Here is a 17,939-nt window from a genome sequence, read left to right on the forward strand (position 1 = left end):
ATAGGGAAATCACCTCTTCTGTTAAACTAGATATGTCAAGAGCATAAGGGGTGTAGAGGTGGTCATTTCCGTGAGTGGAACCAGATGTAGAAAAAAATCCAGTCCCCAGCACTGAACTGGAATCTTCTCTTGGCTAATATGATGTGACTGAATTCCAGGAATGTTAGTTCAGTTAAAAGAGGAATGGTTTCTCTTTGGGCTCTTGAAATCTTTTGCTTATTTGTTTGTAGGATTTTTTTTTCACATGAACGAACACGCAGTCCTTTTGATGCGGCTCTGATGAGCCCTGCAGAATGCTGCCTCAGAACTTTTTCCTGTGACACTTCCTTTCAGCGATGTTTCACATGTGCTTTTTTTCCTTCTGCCCACACTCCGTGTTCACCACCAAATTTCCATTGTCAGTCCCTCCCACACACGATTTCACTCGCTCATAGACACCGCGAGTCTTCGAGCAGCTCAGGGCACCACTCACATTTGCACTACACGTCGTGGAGAAAAAAACGACTTCGTCAAAAACGGCTCAGAGTTCATGGAAAGGACATGATATTTTCGGGGGCATTTCCTTCGGTCAGGGCTCCTCATTCCTGTTCCTTGCACTTGCTATGATAAGAATATCTGCTCTCTCTTTGCTGGTGGGCCTCCCCCCGCCCCCCAAAGCCATTTACTCTGTTGACTGGTTTCCCATCAGAAGTTCTAAATTATGAGTCAATAAAGTAATATTCTTCAGTCACACCCCCCAGGGAAGGGAAGGATTGCCTAAATATCTAGATGATTCAGAAAAAGATGCGGCGGGGGTGGGGGAGATCTGTTGGCTTTTTATTTTCTTTTGAAGCAAAAGCAGATTTGTAAAGCTGAATTAGGAAGGTGATCAGAACAGCTTAAGTCAGACTCTCATATCTGTGTGTGTAAGCTCCCAACTCGGGGAAAGCTTGAGAAAAAGAAAACTAAGGTTTCAGACATATGCTTGTTTCTAAGGACAAACTTGGCAACTTCCTCGTTGCTTTCACTAAACCTAAGCGTTCTCATACAAGTGAGGTCTGTGTTCCCCACTTTCCAGCAAAGAGTCAATAGCAGGGTGCTATTCTTGATGACTCTGGTTACTAAGGCCTCCTTGCCAAGTCAGAAACATCAGAGGGACAACTCCATTTAACCAGAGGCCAAGGATACCTCGGCCACATGAGCGCCAGGCCAGATGCCAGCCCAGTTCATCAGTATGCACAATGCGGGAGTCAGGAGCAAAACCTCTTCTGGAGTGCTGGACCGGTGTGAAAAGTAACAGAGCAGAGGAGAACAGTAGTAAGTGGCCCTTTCCCGGACATGACTCTGCTGTTTGAAACTTCCTAGTCACTTCGGATAAATGATCCTAGAAGTTCAAGCATTTACTTCCAAGGCAGCCAGGGGATAGTATCAGCTGTGATTTCTTAAGTGAAGCTCCATTAATACCCTCATTCCTTCATTTATTGACTCCATCCATTTAAAATGCAGCTATTCTAGGGCACCTACTGAGTGTCAAGGAAATTCCAAATACACTTCTCTTGGCATAGAGTTAAAGTTCTGAAAAAGACAGGAGCCCAGAATCTATACTTCGCAATAACCTCATTATGCTGTATTGCTGTGTAATTTCCTCTAGCGTGCAGGTATCTGATGCTGCTTATTAAGGTAAGAAAGTACATCGTGCCATCTACCAGAAGGGAGGAATTTGGGAGTTTGCTACATTGAGGCTTCTCAAACTGTAACGTGCACATGAATCCTGAATCTGGTTGAAATGCAGATTCTGATCCAGTAGGTCTGAGGCGGAGTGTGAGAGTCTGCCTTTCCAGCCAGTTCCCGAGCAATGCCGGGAGCCTGCACTTTGATCTAGACCCCAAACCAGTAGCAGTGATGGAATGAGCAGGGTTGAGGAATTGGTGTGAACATTCCTCTGGTCATGGGTAATTTCCTTGACAGCAGCGGAAGACCCAGGGCTCAGCCCCCATGGACACGGCTGAGCCTTACTGAAAGGCAGCCGCTTCTTCCGCTGGCACCTGTGCAAACATGTTGGAAACAGGCTATAAAAGGAGAGAAACCTGCGGCCGGACACCTGGTCAGCCCACAGCTGTTTGACCAAGAGAAAGCACCCTGGTTTCAACACTTCACTGCTCCTTTTCTAGAAGGCTGAGTCCTCCCAGGGACCCTTTATTTCCAAAAACCACATGTTAACAGGTGTCCCCAAGGCAGGTGGACCACAGAGTGGAGCGTCGCAGACTTGACCTGAGCTTTGTCACTGCAGTGAGGAGCTCCCCGAGGAAAGCGGCTCAGCCTCTGTGGACCACTCCTCACTGCTACACCAAAGAGATTTTTTTTTTTAATTTTAAAATTTTATTTTTTGTTTCCTTTTTCTTAATTTTTTCCTTTGTTTCTTCTTTCTTTTCTCTTCTGTTTTCTTAGTGGAGGAATGTAATTTTAGATTGATGATTGATTGATTGATTAAACAAAGGTACTGGGAATTGAACCCAGGACCTTGTGTGTGCTAGGCATGCACTCTACCACTGAGCTATACGCTCTCCCAAAGAGATATTTTAAATCAGTGCACTCTAAGTCTTTCTTGAGTGGATTTGGGTGCCAGTTGGACCAATAGAGTGGACTCTGTGTCTCCACATCTTCCCACGACAGTTGTACTGGACGCAGGGGGAAAGTCCCAAAGCCCTTCCAAAGGATTTTGTGCCAAAGAGCAAATCCTGGAAACACTTTTTTTAATGTTTAAAAATCCTAGAAATGTTGGACAAATAGAAAAGTAATGATTATCTTCAGAGTCCCTTGTACTCCATTTGGAATTCAAGGTTTAACACAGGCACTGAATTATAAAGTGTTGACATCTTCTCCTTTACCACTGGTTTTGCATTTTTTTTCTAGCATTGCTCCTGGGGGATTGTTGGCCCTGGAAGCACAGTCGGCCAGGCTCTCCCCGCTTTGGAGAGTGCAGATGCAAACTTTTGACCTCCATGTATTCCAGGTAGCTTTTCCACAGTCTGTCCAAAAAGCATACTTACAGATTTATTTCTGAATCCCACTAGCAGCTCTAGCAAAATCCTGGGTATGGTGATTTCAGTTAAGATAAAATAACAGTGAAAAGTCCAACAGGGATTTATGAAAAGCATGCTTAGTGGGTTAGAGAAGTAGTGAAAAATAATAGCATAAACAATGCAAAATTAGGGGAGGGGTATGTAGAACTTTGTAATTTCTGTGCAGTTTTACTGTAAACCTAAAATTGCTCTAGAAATAAAGTCTGTTAATAAAAGAAAGGCAAAGCTCACGACCTTGGAAGATGTAAGTAGATATGCTAAATATAAAAGCCCTAGAAACGATGTTGAAGAAGAAAGGGCTTCTGGAAAGTTTCCTTTTGCTGCACCATAATTGACTGGTATGATGAAAAAAAAAATCTGTTCCTTTGGTAGAAGGTAAGGAGATCCCTCACCCCATTCCTTCCCCAGCAAGAGAGACCATCCCGGAATGGGCTTAGAGCAAGATCCAGGTTTCAATCCCACGTCTGCCCTCCAGCTAGCGAGGCGGCTTGGGGCAAGCTACTTAACAGCTTTGACCGTAACTTTTCTATTTAAGATAGTTCTCAAGACAGGCGCATAATGGGGTTCTTATGAGGATTAAATGAAATATTATAAGTGAAACCAACGAGCCATAGTCTGTGCTTAGCAAATGTTAGTTGAAGTTAATTAGCTTCTAGTAGCAATGCCCTCTTTTGCGGTTCAATCCTACAGAGAGGTATATGGTGTCAGTTAGATGGAAAGTCACTTAGTGGGGAAGGAAACCTGGGGAGGGAAGAAACGTGCTTCCATGCAGGTCAGGACCCAGCAACCTGCCTAGCACACTCCAGGCCCCCAGTAGATATTTGCCGAGTGGAAAAGGCTCTGGACTAGGAGTACCCACGATGATTAATTTCACCCTTAGAAGCATTGCTTTGATGCTTACAGAACATCACACTTTCTAGAGTGCATTTATATCTATTTAATAAAATAAACAAACCAAAACTCGGGAGGAAGGTAGGACAGATGTTAGAGTCTATTTCGTAGAAGTGGAAACTGAGGTTCAGAGAGTCACACACCAAAAATATAGTAGAAGGGCAGAATTAGAACTTTTGGTTTAGTCTTCCAATTTATGATCAATTTTTCTACTACGTCTGTTGAAAGTTAGCAAGTCTCTTTTCCGTGTACCTACTAGGGAAAAGAAAAAAAAAGAAAAAGACATTCTAAACACTAAGGAGAGCATAGATCAGTCCTAGCCTGGATCTGGGAAATTTACAATATAAGGGAAGATTTGCTGAATTAGCTCGTAGTTACTCGTGATGCTGTATGAAAAAAAAAGATGGCTGGGGACAAATGGAGAAAAGAATTGATCAGAGACCATACATTTCACAAAAGTATCCTTTTCCAAATAGTGTTACTGTTTCTTTTCAGTTTGTGATTTGATGGTCACTGATGGCCGTCAGCACGCATTGGCCAGTGCATAGACCACTGCAGGTAAGTTTCAGCTTTAATGATAGTTATCTGTAAGTGTCATGTCTGTCTTGACACTTGGCCAAAAGCTGTATTTTTTGCATCTTAAGCTTATTTTCAAATAGTACACTGTAAAGGCTTGATGGAACAAGGGTGGGGGGAAGGTGGCAGGACAAAGAGAGAAGAAAGTAAAAAAAAAAAAGGCTTTCCTAGTAATGGAAGGTTTTCTGTTTATTTTCATAGTTGCACAAAATGTGCTAGCTGATGTTTGTATAGGTCTAGCAGAAAAGTAGAATTTTTATGTTTTTGTAACATGTAAGACTATGTAAACATCGTCTTAATCGGGAGAGTGGCCAACTCCCAAATATCTCCTAATAGAGGGGACACTGACAGGGTAAAACGAGGTGGTAGCTAAGGGGCTTCTGCCTTATCAGGACCCCAGTGCTCAACCACTAGACTTGTGGTTTTTCTGGGGTGCATCTGCCTTCTTCTTAGGCAAAATTTTAGCACAGACAGTGGAAACATCATTTACTGTAACTGTATCATAAATTACCTCAAAACTTGGTGGCTTAAAACAATGACATGTATTTTACCCTGGCACCTGTAATTTTGGTGGAGCTCAGGCAAGGGATGGCTACCTTTGGCTTCAGCTGGAGTGGCCTGCAGGCTGGAGGGCTGGAGTGGTCTGTAGGCTCCCTCATGCACACGGTTGGTGGTTGATGCTGGCTTTTGGAGCTGTCAGCCAAAACACCTACATGAGGCCGCTTGCTGTGACCTAGGCTCCCTCACAACATGGTGGCTAGGTTTCCGGCATGAGCACCCCAAAAGAGAGAGCCAAGTGGGTGCTGTGTCTTCTTTGCAACCCAGCCGTGGGAGGCACGGAGCACCTGTTCCCCTCCACTCTGTTGGCCGGACCAGTCATAGGCTCAGATCTTGACACGAGGGCGGGGCACATAGACTGCACCTCTCGGGGGGAGGAGTGTCAAACTCACGTCATCAGAAGGACCCATGAAGGGGAGGTCTTGCTGCAGCCTTTTAGAAAAATACAATATGTCACCCCCTCTGGAAGTTTCCCTTTTCCGTCTTGTATAGCACTTCTTCCCACACCAGATCTTCCAAAACCTTTTTAGGCACTTCTGCATTTTCTACCCTTCCCTTACTGGGTATTATCCCCAAAACCTCATTCCTCAAAGTCATAGATTCTGAGCTCCAGACTGGACCTTGGAGAGAGTGTAAATGTCTGCGGTCACAGGAACCAGCTTTCTCTACTTTCTTATACTGACAGATGGTCTTATCTGAAGCCCCCGATGCTGGAAAGCAATTCCAGTATCTCATTTAGCCATAGACGGCCACCTGCCCCAAGGTGGCTATTCTCTCTGAGGAAACTGACAAGTTGGCAGTGAGAGGAGAACGGGAAAGACACAAAAGATGTCCTTGGAGACGCCACGAGGCGTAGAAGAGAGAGAAATGGAAAGAAAACCAGCACCTCGGCTCCTGATGGCTTCCCAGGATTCCTTCTATGCTGCATAGATTAAGATGGGCTGGGGTGGGGGAGATGGCTTTTTGGATTTTATTTTTATTTTACAGCCAAAATAGCCTGAAATATCATCCAACCTGTAGAGTCCTGGAACAGGAATGTGACTTGTCCAGAGTCACAAGCGGCTAGTGAGGGAGCCTGCGTTTGACTCCTAGACATCCGATTCCCTTCCTCGTGTTAGATTCCTGCCTGTACTTAGGCTTGGGTGGGAAGAAGCAGAAACCTTGAGATTATTAAGAGTTTGGGGAAGGGGGTTAAAGAAATCAGGAAGGAGATTGGAGAGTAAAGAACTAAGGAGGGGAGGCCGGGGACCCTGAGGACAGAGTCTCTCTTTGATATTGTGACTTGATCCTGGACATCTGGATATTTTCACCATTCTCTGGCTTCTGTGACATCTGTTCAGATCCTTCCCTTAGGACAAGTGATCTCTCTCTCTCTTAGGATTGAAGGATCTGTCTAGTTATAATGAGCCCAAGTGAATCGGACTTTTCATTTGCAAGGTGTTTAGAAGGTAAGGTCATTGTCACAACAGGCAGCGCTGTGTTGCTGGGCAGATATGTAACATCAGGCAGAATAATACAAACTTGACAGACAGTCCCACAGACCTAAGCACCCAGGGACAAAAGCAGAACAATCCCTTTCTCGGGATGCTGTCTGTCTAATCAAACTCAGGCATGCGTTCAGCCTGCAGCACTACAAGGATGACCATTTCATTGGGCAGTGGTGATTAAAATTGGATTTTTTTTTTTTTTTGCAGAAGAGGGTCAAAATTAGAATTCCACAGAGCATTATCTTCTTCCCACAATGGCCATGTCATTTTTATTAGCGATTGTGTTGCCTAGAAATCCTCCTGATCCTTTTGTTCTTCCCCGCATCTAATCCGTGTTCAAGTTCGCAGCAAAACCGGGTACCAGACAGACCCAGAGAAGCACCGGAGACAATTAACACCTACCGCCTGGAACACTGGTGACGATGAATAAGATACTGTGCCTCAGCTGCGTATGTTTTTATTTTGACCACAATCAAGCTTGATTGCAGCTGGCTTTTGTGACATCCCCTGATTCCTTGTGGTGTTGCTACTTTTAGGAGATTGGCTGTCCAGCTCCATTTTTCACCTCACAGGGCATCACTTCTGCAGCCATCTCCTGATCTATGCCAGGGATTAACTGATGTTTCTCTGTGGCTGGTGAAGCAGCATCATTGAGGCCATCCCTAGAGGCTGGCGGGGGGAGAATTGAGCTCATCAGATCAGACGCATTTATACCATCCCTGGCTCCACCTCCCGATCACACTCAGGGTGACTGCGGAGAGGTGGCTGGCAGCCCTCACGCAGTCAGATGCTGGGCGCCTGCTCTCTCCCCATGGACATGGAAAACAAGCCACTGACGTGTAACCAAGTCCTCATCATGGCCTCTGGCCTCGGTTTACCACAGAATCGGGGCCCACGTCTTGAATCCTCCCCTATAAAGCTGTCTGAGAGAGAGGTACAGCCCCATGGATGTCTTTCATTATTTTTAAAATCATTTTTACTGTGTTTTCCCACAGTTTTTGTAAATGTTGCTGTCTCAGCCTGACCATGTCAGCAAAAAAAAAAAAAAAGAGAAAAGAAAAAAGATTTCCATAAAGGAATGCTATTTTAATAGTTCACTATATTATTATATTTTTTTAAGTTAGCGAATATAAAATTGTAGATCTCATCAGGGTTTAAATTGTATCGCAGATGCAGGGTCTTATTTAAACACACACACACACACACACACACAGCCGTGATCTCAGGATATTCAACTTTTAAACCACTGTGTATTCCAGCATGAAAAACTGAATGATGTCCAAGCTATATTTTCTCTCATAGATGTCCCTTTCTCCCCCACCCCATGTTCTGTCTTTCATGGATATTCTTTTGATTAAATATAGGCTTGGAGTTGCTAATAATTTTAGGGTAAATGTTTAGATCAGAGACAAAGGTATTTGAAAACAATAGAAGCAGACTCAGTCCCCTTACCGCTTCCCTGAGAAGGAAGGTGTATTTCTAGGTGTAGATTTTTTATGGCCCAGAAAGGCTCAGCCCCAAGTAAAGACCCATCCCCCACAGCACTGTCAGATTTTTAGCATTAAACGTTGACATACCTTGTAATTTTGGCAGTGGCCTGTCATTTGGATAGTTGTCTGCAAATGCTTCTCATGTTATTTTGGATAAAAAACTGTCTCATTACCATGTAAGTCATGAAAAGAATTGAAGTCACATATCACCTGCCTTCCTTCCTCGCTCCCTGTGTCACCCCTGTCCTGTTGTGATGCAGTGCAGTTCCCCGGGGACTCTAATGCCCCTGAAAATTGACAGTCCCATTCTATTATAACATATTTTTCCCATTTAATAACATGGTGTAGGTAATGATTCATAATCCTCAAAGGGCCTCCTGCCAGTGACAATTGAACTCTAGAAACTGAGTACACGGTGCCGTTAGGCGGCGGCTACACTTTTATGGTTCAATTAAGAGTTACAGCAACAGTATATCTGGAGAGACTTTGGTAAAGTGGCATTTGCCTGATGTATTTCCATGTCGGTTTTATGTATGTAACTCTGGCTTCCTCAGGCCACTGTGGCCTGAAATAGGACCATAAAGGGTATATTTGTTCCCCATGAGACAATCAGTCCTATAAAGGCAGGAGTATTTTTTCCTTTTTACCTCTATATTTTTAGCGCCTACGATAGTGCTTGGCATCTGGTGTGCTCAGTCATGACTTCCCCTACCTGGTGGCCTGTCAGTCAGGAAAACAGTCTTTGGTTTTGAGCTCCCATCCATCGTATCGCTTCATCCAAACTCTCCAAGACCCCTTTAAACTCTGGAAGGATTAAAGGGACTGGCTATATTCATCTGGCCCTTAAGTAGCAGAACTACTTCCTTCCCACCGCCTGATGGCTTTAATGAGGAGCCAGTGATGCCCCCCCTCAATCATCATAATACAGCTCCATGACAACGAGGTGACCTCACTTTTTCAGTCTTCTCATAGACCCCTCATAGGACCAGAGATGGACCTGAGACTTTTAGAGTGCCCCTGTTTACAATAGCCAAGACATGGAAGCAACCTAAATGTCCATAGACAGATGACAGGATAAAGTTGTGACATATTTATACAATGGAATACTACTCAGCCATAAAAAAGAATGAAATAATACCATTGCAGCAACATGGATGGACCGAGAGATTATCATACTAAGTGAAGTAAGCCAGAAAAAGACACATACCATATGATATCCCTTATATGTAGAATCTAAAAAAATTACACAAACGAACTTCTTTACAAAACAGAATCAGACTCACAGACATGGAAAACAAACTTACAAAGTTACCAAGGGGGAAAGGAAGGGGAGGGATAAATTGGGAGTTTGGGATTTGGAGATGCACACTACTGTATATAAAACAGATAAACAACACAGCCCCATAGCACAGGGAACTATATTCAGTATCTTGTAGTAACCTATAATGACAGAGAATATGAAAAAGAATGTATATATGTGTATAACTGAATCACTATGCTGTACACCAGAGACTAACACAACATTGTAAATCAACCATCATTCAATTAAAAAAAAAAAACTTTGTGCCCCACCCAAAAGAATTCTTTTCCACTGACCATGAACAGCACCCCAGACTAGATCCTGGGCACCTTAGCTCTTTCCTACCTCAAGATGAGCCCCCTGCCTTACTCCCTAAGACACTAATTTTTGCTCAGTCTCTTTGTTAAGATTTAATATAATAACGTTTGTAAATCACCTAATATAGTATCTAGCATAAGGTCAACATTCAGTAATTGATAGCTTATTCATTTTTACCATGACTTAAACTTTCAAATGTATCTTTCCAGAACTATGAATTACAACAAATATTAAGTTCCTTATATCATAGGGCTAAATGTGGGCTTGCCAGGAAATTTAACCACCCTTTAAGTCCTGGCTTTGACACTGACCTTCTGCATGACTTTGGGCAAATGACTTAGTATCTTTGAACTTCACCTTCGTCTGTAATATTTGGGTCAGGCTACCTCACACGGTAGTTATATGGATTATAGGAGATCATGCCAGTGAGTCTGTGTTCTAAATAATAAAGCATGATGCAAATTGAGGCATTTTCTTTCTCCCATGCAAATGTGTGCCATGGCAATTGGGGGCAGCATATCTTTTTGCATTCACAATAGGTAAGTTATAAAACTGAGATTTTAGAAAACAGTGGCATAGGCATAAGAAACTGGCTTTCCACTTCCTTGGTGTGTTAAGGGCAAATAGCGCTAATGTGGAGGCAAACAATGTAAAGCCCAGATCTTTCCCTTTATCTCCAGCTTTTGACAAGGTCTGTGGATCCCCGTAGGGTCTGTGCAACCAGGAGCTACCCTGGTAGTTTGCTTTGCACACCATTAAAAAAAAAAAATCAACTAGAGCCAGGGAAATTTTTGTTGGCTTGCATTTGAGATATGTTTTTAAATTGCAGAACAAAGTTTAATTTGATTTCCATTTCCTCTAATGAGGAATAGCATCTCTACTGCAAGAAAACCTGACACTCCTTTATTCTTGCAAGGATGGTAAAATTTTCTGGGTCACAAAGCAAGCAGTAGAGGAAGAAATGAAGGTACATGCAAGATGCTTAAAATAAATATTCCTCTGTGGTAATTATTAGAAGGCATGGATTAAGAAGTTGTCAGCCCCAGGAGCCAGGGCCATCCTTCCCTCTAGTTCTCCCTCGTTGCTTTGTTCCATGTTGCTTGTACAACACGTGCCAGGCAGGAGCTGCTTTGCCCCACATTTCCCAGAGTGCTTGGAAACGCTGAATGGCAATTATAAAACAATGCCTTAGGGCTTGTGGGCTCCAAGAATATTACTCTAGCCAAAGGCCAAGTCAAGAAGGTGCTCCTTAAAGCAAATCCACTGTCAGAGGGAAATAGTAGCAAGAGATTTGAATTATCCTGGGTGCCACGCGAGACATTTAATTCGGGTTATCAACTGAGTGTGTTTTAGGCTTTGTGGGTCTCTCACAAGCATAAGATGCAGTCCCTCTTCTCAAGGAGATATTGTTTCACTCAGGAGATCAGACTCAGAGGGCGCTGAAATAATAAAGAAAAATAATTGCTGTCTCCATGTTGACTGTGGAATTTCAGATGAGGGAAATTAACATCAACTGGCATGTCCCGGGGAAGTCTTCCTGGAGGATGTACAGTTGGCAGGACCCTTCCAGGACAAAAGAGGCAGACATCCCCCTCCGAGAGCCTTTTGTTCATGCAGCCTTTTAGGTCTTCTGTGATCTCACAACAACTGAGTGAGCTGGGCAGTTTTCACCCTACAGAATGAAGGAAAAGAGAGGTCAGTGTGACCCTTCCACAATGTGGAGGGACTGGGATGGGAGGGCCTGGTTGGCTCACGTTCCTGCCTCAGCAATTCTGTTGTTCCCTTTCCCTAAGTCATTGCTGCGTGGATGTGTTCATTACCAGTTCACTCCACTTAGCACTTAGCATACAGGAGACACAGCACAAATGTTTCCTTCTGTCCCCTTATCCTAAAGAGAGGCAGATGATAAAATGGCCACATTTCTAAAAATAAAAGCACAAAAGCATAATATATAAAAGACAAGATTTCTCTGTCTTCTGCACCTCTCAGGGCACAAGGCTGTAATCGGAACAGTATTGGAGTGAGGCAGTGTTACTGAGTCCAAACTTGTTCACGCTCACTGCACCATGGGAGATGAGGTGTTGGGACAAGGAGTAACGGCTTTATTCAGAAAGCCAGTGGACCGAGAAGATGACAGACTAATGTCCTGGAGAACCATCTTCCCCAAGTTAGAATTCAGGCTCCTTTCATACTAAAAAGAGGAGGGGGTGTGGTTGGCTCTTACAGACTTCTTGGTGTCAGAATCCTTTGTTCTTGCAGCTGTCCACCTAGGGTCAGGTCAGGATGTTCTTGTAAACCTCCAACAAGACAAATCTTATTCTCTGTTCTGCAACTTTTAATCTCTGTATGAATGGGAAAGTGTTCTACCATTAAAAGTCAGAGCCTTGAGAATGGGCTCTCCTGTGTATTTCAGGCTATAGGCAACATTCTTTTACAAAAAGTGCAGAACCAGCATGACTCAGCACAGGAAACAGAGCACAGGGTTAGACCTAAAGCAACAGATCTAATATAGAGTCAGATTTGTTCTTCCCTATTCCAGCAGGAACTGGAGATCAAGTGAGGAGCAGATGATGATTTGGGAGGAGAGCAGAAGGCTAGAAAGCCTCTCTGTGTAAGTTCTCAACATCTCTGCAGTCTTTGGCATTGCTGATGATCAGCTTTCTTGCTTCCTGAGATTCCTTCTCCCTATGGCTTGGTGGCATTCAAGGAGCTGGTCCTCTTCCTCTTCCTTGCATGAATCCTTCTGCCCCCTTGATTGAATAGTCTTCTTCATGTCACCTCTTAGATTCAAGTGGCCCAGAAAGTTTAGTCTCAGCTCTTTTCTAACCCCCTCTGTGCAGATGGCTCTCTATACCTTAGCTACTCCAGGCCAGACTGGATTTCGTCCCTGAGCGCTAGTCCTTTATCTCCAGGGCTTCCCGGTCTCCTCAAACTCAACCTGTTACAAATGTAATTTTGTCCCACTGAAAACCAGCTGCTCCCTCTGGTTTCTTATTTCCAAGACCATTTTCATTAGAATGCTTTTTCTTCTCTCTTGCTTCCTGAATGTCATAGGACAAAGATAAAAAGTTATCCTCTCCGTTCATCTCTCTTGCTTTGGTGGTGAGCCATTTCCTCCAAGACAGTTTGTGGCTGATAGCTGCAGTCTGTGTCCAAGGGCTCTGGAACCCATCTTCTCAACAGCCCCCTGGATTCCAGAGCCTCTCTGCGAAGGGGGAGGAGGTGTGGCAGGTTCGCTGGCAAGAGATGGCTTGTAAATGCCAGAAATTATTGCGCTGGAGTGAAAGGAGGGGAAGAATGTTAGAAAGGAAATAGAATCTTATCGTCCATGGCAATTGGCACAAAGGATGCCCATTAAAAGGATGTCCACCATTCATACTTTGGCCCCCATTCGGCTCGTGATGTTCTACGTTCTGCACATGGAGAGGCTGGAAAACATATGAAAGGGAATTACTCGTGTTTTTCCATTTGTACACATGTGCTTTCGCTGGTGTTAAATTTTTGTTGCAAGAGCCTCTCATTCCATAATGTACACACAAAAAGATATTCCCACCACTTAAAAAAATTATTAAAACCAGCTGAGTTAATTCACGGACCATCGTAGCAGGGTAAGTGAAGTGTAAACCCACACTTTCTGGTATTGTAAATACTTTCTAACACATACACTGCTTCATGTGAAACTTACTCCACTACCAGTATTGTGTTTTCATGTCATTGTTTTTAAGGGTCATATTTGAGAATGAAAACGCACGGCTTGAGAGGGGGAGGTTCCCCTAAATTTTGAAATGTGGTCATCGTGGTCTAACAGATACAGAGCTTCCCTTCTCAGGACATGAGCAGAGGCCAGTTTGAAGACAGTAGCTGTCCACTTGCTCCTGTAACTCATGTACTTCTTGCTAAAGGAATTGTTTATCTTGCTTCAGAAATGAGTGCAAAAGTCACCCACGTAGGAGACCCTCAGAACGCTACCAGTCGCGCCACTGGTGTACTTTACCACGTGATGAATGTGCCTGGATTAAGGTTTATCGTCTCCTTTTGCCTTGTGGATGAGCCATTAGTTACCTTGATGAGGCTTAATTGAAAACACTATTCGGAAATGATAATCAGCTCTGGCCACAGAGACAACGGCCTGCCGTGAGGTCTGAAAAATGCATTTATTCACTCAAATGTTTATGGAGCACCAGTCATGTGACAAGCACAAGTCTGGACTTCTGGGCTACATCAGTGTACAAAAAGGATGAAGGTCTCTGCCCTGTTTATTAGAATATGTTGTGCTTTGTGTTTTAGTCAAATCATTGCTTACTACCCCTGTCTCTCTCTCTCTCTGTGAGGCTTCATGGGAAGTTACTGTTGGAATACCAGAGATACAGAAGGTATGGTCCTGCTGTGAAGGAAGTGGCGATCTAGCTGGAGTTGTCAGATTCAGGGGTTAGTACACCAGTCCTCCTCTTCCTTCTGATACAGGGAAAAATGGGGTGTGAGAGGATGGCCATGTCCCAGATCGCAGGCGAGTCCCTGGGATGCGCCCTGCCAAGTGAAGGTCCTTGGCTTCACTCAGGAAAGAATTCAAGAGTGAGCCACAGTAGGGCGAAGGTAGATTTACTCAGAGAGATACACACTCCATAGACCAAGTGTAGGCCGTCTCAGAAGGCCAGAGAGGCCACGAGGGTGGGGATGGGTAATTAGTTTAAGGTAAAAGTAGATACGCACTCCATAGACAGAGTGTGAACTTTCTCAAAAAGCAAGAGACAGGCCACGAAGTGCAGGGTTGTTAGCTTGTATGAGCTTGATAACTTCATACACTGACAAGTGGGAAGATTACTCCAGCTACTTTGAGGAAGGGGCTGGGGTTCCCAGGAATTGGGCCATACCCACTTTTTGACCTTTTATGATCAGCCTTGAAACTGTGGGAGGGCCATTTAGCAGCTTTCGTATTACAGTGAATGTATAATGAAGCTTAAGGTCTACTGGGAGCTGAATCTTCCGCCATCTTGGTGCTAATTGCTGTGTCATTCTTTTAAAGGTTATGCCCTGCCTCCTTCCCTCCTGCCTCACTTCTGACAGACAGAGTTGAAGCTGGAGGATGTAGGCAAGGGCCTTCCGTAGAGACACCCTACCTCTAAAGATGCCCAACTTCCTGTCCCCTCCCTAGTTCCCGATTATTTTTAATCACCCCCATCCTTTGGCATCTGCCATTCGTTATTTGGTTTCTACCATCACTCTGTCTCCAACTCTGATTTGACTCTTTGTACTGGGCTTTGAGACATTGTTTAGTCTCTCATTGGAATTTGACTTTGGATAGTACTTATTTTCTGCTTTATTAATCTCATTAATCTCCCTGTCTTGGTGGACAATCAGAAGAGATGCTCTCCTTTATGTAGCATTTATTTACATATATTGTTAGTGATTCATTTTAAAAGGCATTTCTTGAACACCTGTCATGTGCAGGCATTTTACAGAGGTCCTGGGCACAGAGAGATTGGATTGCAGAGTGGGGTGGGAGGATCAGCAAAATGAACCAGTAATTAGATACAATACCTTGGGGACACAGAAGAGGAGCACCCACCTTGACTGGGCAGAGTCTTGAAGCATAAGGGGAAATTAAGCAGAGAAGCACAAGCTGGGTCAAGGTGAAGATATAAACACCTATGTGATAAGGCGATATATCACCATGAGACAGACAAAAAGCACAGACAGTGAAGACTGTGTCATTCTCTTCATATCACATTCAATCTGACAGCCCATTTAACTCTTCCCTCCAGAGGGTCGTACCTTCTTCTCTCTAGTCCCACCATCATTGATCTTGGGGATATAGGATGGAGAAAGAAAAGAGACAGGTGAGAAAGAGGATAGACAGGTGGAAACAGAGGGCTGACTGACTAAAATGAGAAGAAGTAACAACTACACGCAGGAGCCGAGCTCTTCCCTTGCCCTTTCTCTCCACTGCTTGCTTTAGCCAAGAAATCCTTCTGTCGTTCACCACCTGGTAATCCGCACGTCGCCATCGAGCCTCTCTCTGTGAGGAAAGGCAGCCTGTGCTTGCCTTGCTTAACTCCCTGTCAAAATGCAGAGTTCTGGGCATCTTGGAAGGTTCTGGAAGTAGCTTCAGTTTTCCAAAAAGCTTCACCAGAAAGCAAACCATATCTGTGGATGAGACTGAATAAACATCACTGCGAGGCCAGTTTTCTGTGCTTTTCACTGGGACGATAACAGCGATGACACTGGCACGCCTGTGAAAATGAGAAGCATTGATTTAGCCATTATTTGCATCTCTGATTAATTTTTAAATGAGAAAAAATTAATTATTAATTAATGCAGTTGGGTAGAAAAATCTTTCATCATGTGATACGGGTAGAGGAGGGAGGAATAATGAGAGACTAGGATTCCCTTGTTTGTTAATAGCTTAACAACACTAGCCAAGGAGACGTTGGAGTGCCCAGCTTTGGCACAAGGCTAGAGAGTCATGCACCACCCACCTGCTGCGCCCTGACCCCGGGGAAAGGGACCGTGTGATGCTGTGATGCATATACAGCTCCTTACACTGGGGCCTCCTGAAACACACAGCTGGAAGCTACTTTGTGGAGAACTCCCTTTGTATAACGTACAGCAAGATAACTCAAGACTAGAGGTACTGCTACCTGCCAGGTGATAAAGGAATAATAAAGTTTTTCTTTATCTCCCATTCCTTTTAATTCCTCCATTGACGGCCACAATTCTGACACCAATTCCAGTGGGAGAGGTTCCCACACCAGTAAGCAAGTCTCCAGCACCGTGTGGGTGTCCCGCAGTTCAGCTCAGGCTGACACTGCCTGATGATAGCGTGAGATCCCACAGGTTGAGGGCTCCATCCTACAAGACTACCCTCCCCCCACCAGTTCAGACCCAGGTTGTCCCCTGTGCTTCTGAGTGGCTGTAGATTGCAGATTCCAAAGACCCCGTCCTTGGATTCCATTAATTTGCGAGAATGGTGCACAGTACGCAGAGAAACATTTTACTCAGTACATCACCAGTTTAGTATGAAAGGATATAATTTAGGAACAAACAGATGGAAGGCATGCATAGGGCCAAGTGGAGGGACAGGGCCCACGAATCTTCTGTGCCCTCTCCAGGCACGCCACTGTTCCCAAATTTCCATGAGCTCATCCACCTGGAAGCTCACCAGACCCCTGTCCTTTTGAGCTTTTATGGAGGCTCCGTGACAAAGGCCCAATTGATGAAATAATTGGCTACTGATGATGGGACTCAATCTCCAGCAGTTCTCTCCCCCCAGGTACTTCGGGGTGAGACTTAAAGTTCTAACCCTCTAATCACATGGTTGGCAACCAGACCCCATCCTTAGGCAAAGTCCCAAAGTCACCCCATTAACATAGCAAAAGACATTTCTATTACTCTTGTCACTTAGGAAATTCCAAGAGTTTTAGGAGCTCTGTGCCAGAAAAAGGAATAGAGACCAAATAGATACTTCTTATAACAAATCACAATACCACGATGGCATAACAGAAATAAAGGCGGGAGTGGGAGCTGGATTTCCAGAAAAGCAGGCGTGACCTCACTGTTGCTAGTACATTTCGACTTGTTCCCAAAGGTGTGACCAGAGGACTTCCTACAGGTGGCCGCAGCAAGATCCTTTAGGAAGGAGGAGCTCGGGCACCTGCCCCTGGGGCTGTCCCTCCCCAGGGCCTGAGGGTGGGAGAAAGTGCTGGATGGAGCAGGTTTGCTGACAGCGGGGCAGGAGGGACGGCAACGGCCCTTTATGTAAGATGTGCTTTTTCCTGCTTCAGCTGAGGGCTGCCGCAGGCTGCGTGGTGGACCTGGCACTCTCCCTTCACTTCTGAAAAATCTAGGTGTGTTGCTATTGACTGACATTTGAAAACTGCCTCTGAAGTTAGTACCAAGTAAACGGCTCTCTCTCAGGAGAGTCGTGAATTCTTTCAGGCCTTCGGTAGGTGGTTTGCAATTCCCAGCCTAGGAGTCAGTGCACAACGGGACTGAAGGACTCTTGGCGAAACTTTAACCCAACCCACTTACCATAGAAAGAAGAGGTCCAGAAAAGGCAGAATGACCTGCCAAATGTCACATTGGCAATTTACAGCAGGTTAATAATCATAAATTAACTCAACATGAAACTGAGATAATGTTCTACCGTGAACAGCAACATCTATGGACCCTAAATACCATTGCTCTGTTGTTGATTCTTGGAAAATAACCCAAATGGGATTACGAGGAAAGTTTTTCACCCCCTCCCCCCAATCAGCAT

The 17,939-nt window shown here is 44.4% G+C and overlaps 1 protein-coding gene and 1 long non-coding RNA gene across 3 annotated transcripts in view; one reads left to right on the plus strand and one right to left on the minus strand.

The window, feature by feature from the left end:
• Window positions 1-17,939, plus strand: part of MAML2 (mastermind like transcriptional coactivator 2) — a 343,366-nt gene that overhangs the window by 142,993 nt on the left and 182,434 nt on the right. The gene's annotated exons all lie outside the window — the stretch shown is intronic.
• Window positions 7,016-8,962, minus strand: LOC140698927 (uncharacterized). The gene is made up of 2 exons (XR_012076939.1): window positions 8,777-8,962; window positions 7,016-7,243 (listed from the first exon to the last, which is right to left on the minus strand). It is a non-coding gene; the product is annotated as an uncharacterized lncRNA (long non-coding RNA).

Source organism: Vicugna pacos, chromosome 10, assembly GCF_048564905.1.
Source record: "Vicugna pacos chromosome 10, VicPac4, whole genome shotgun sequence".
In the NCBI taxonomy this organism is placed as follows: Eukaryota; Metazoa; Chordata; class Mammalia; order Artiodactyla; family Camelidae; genus Vicugna; species Vicugna pacos.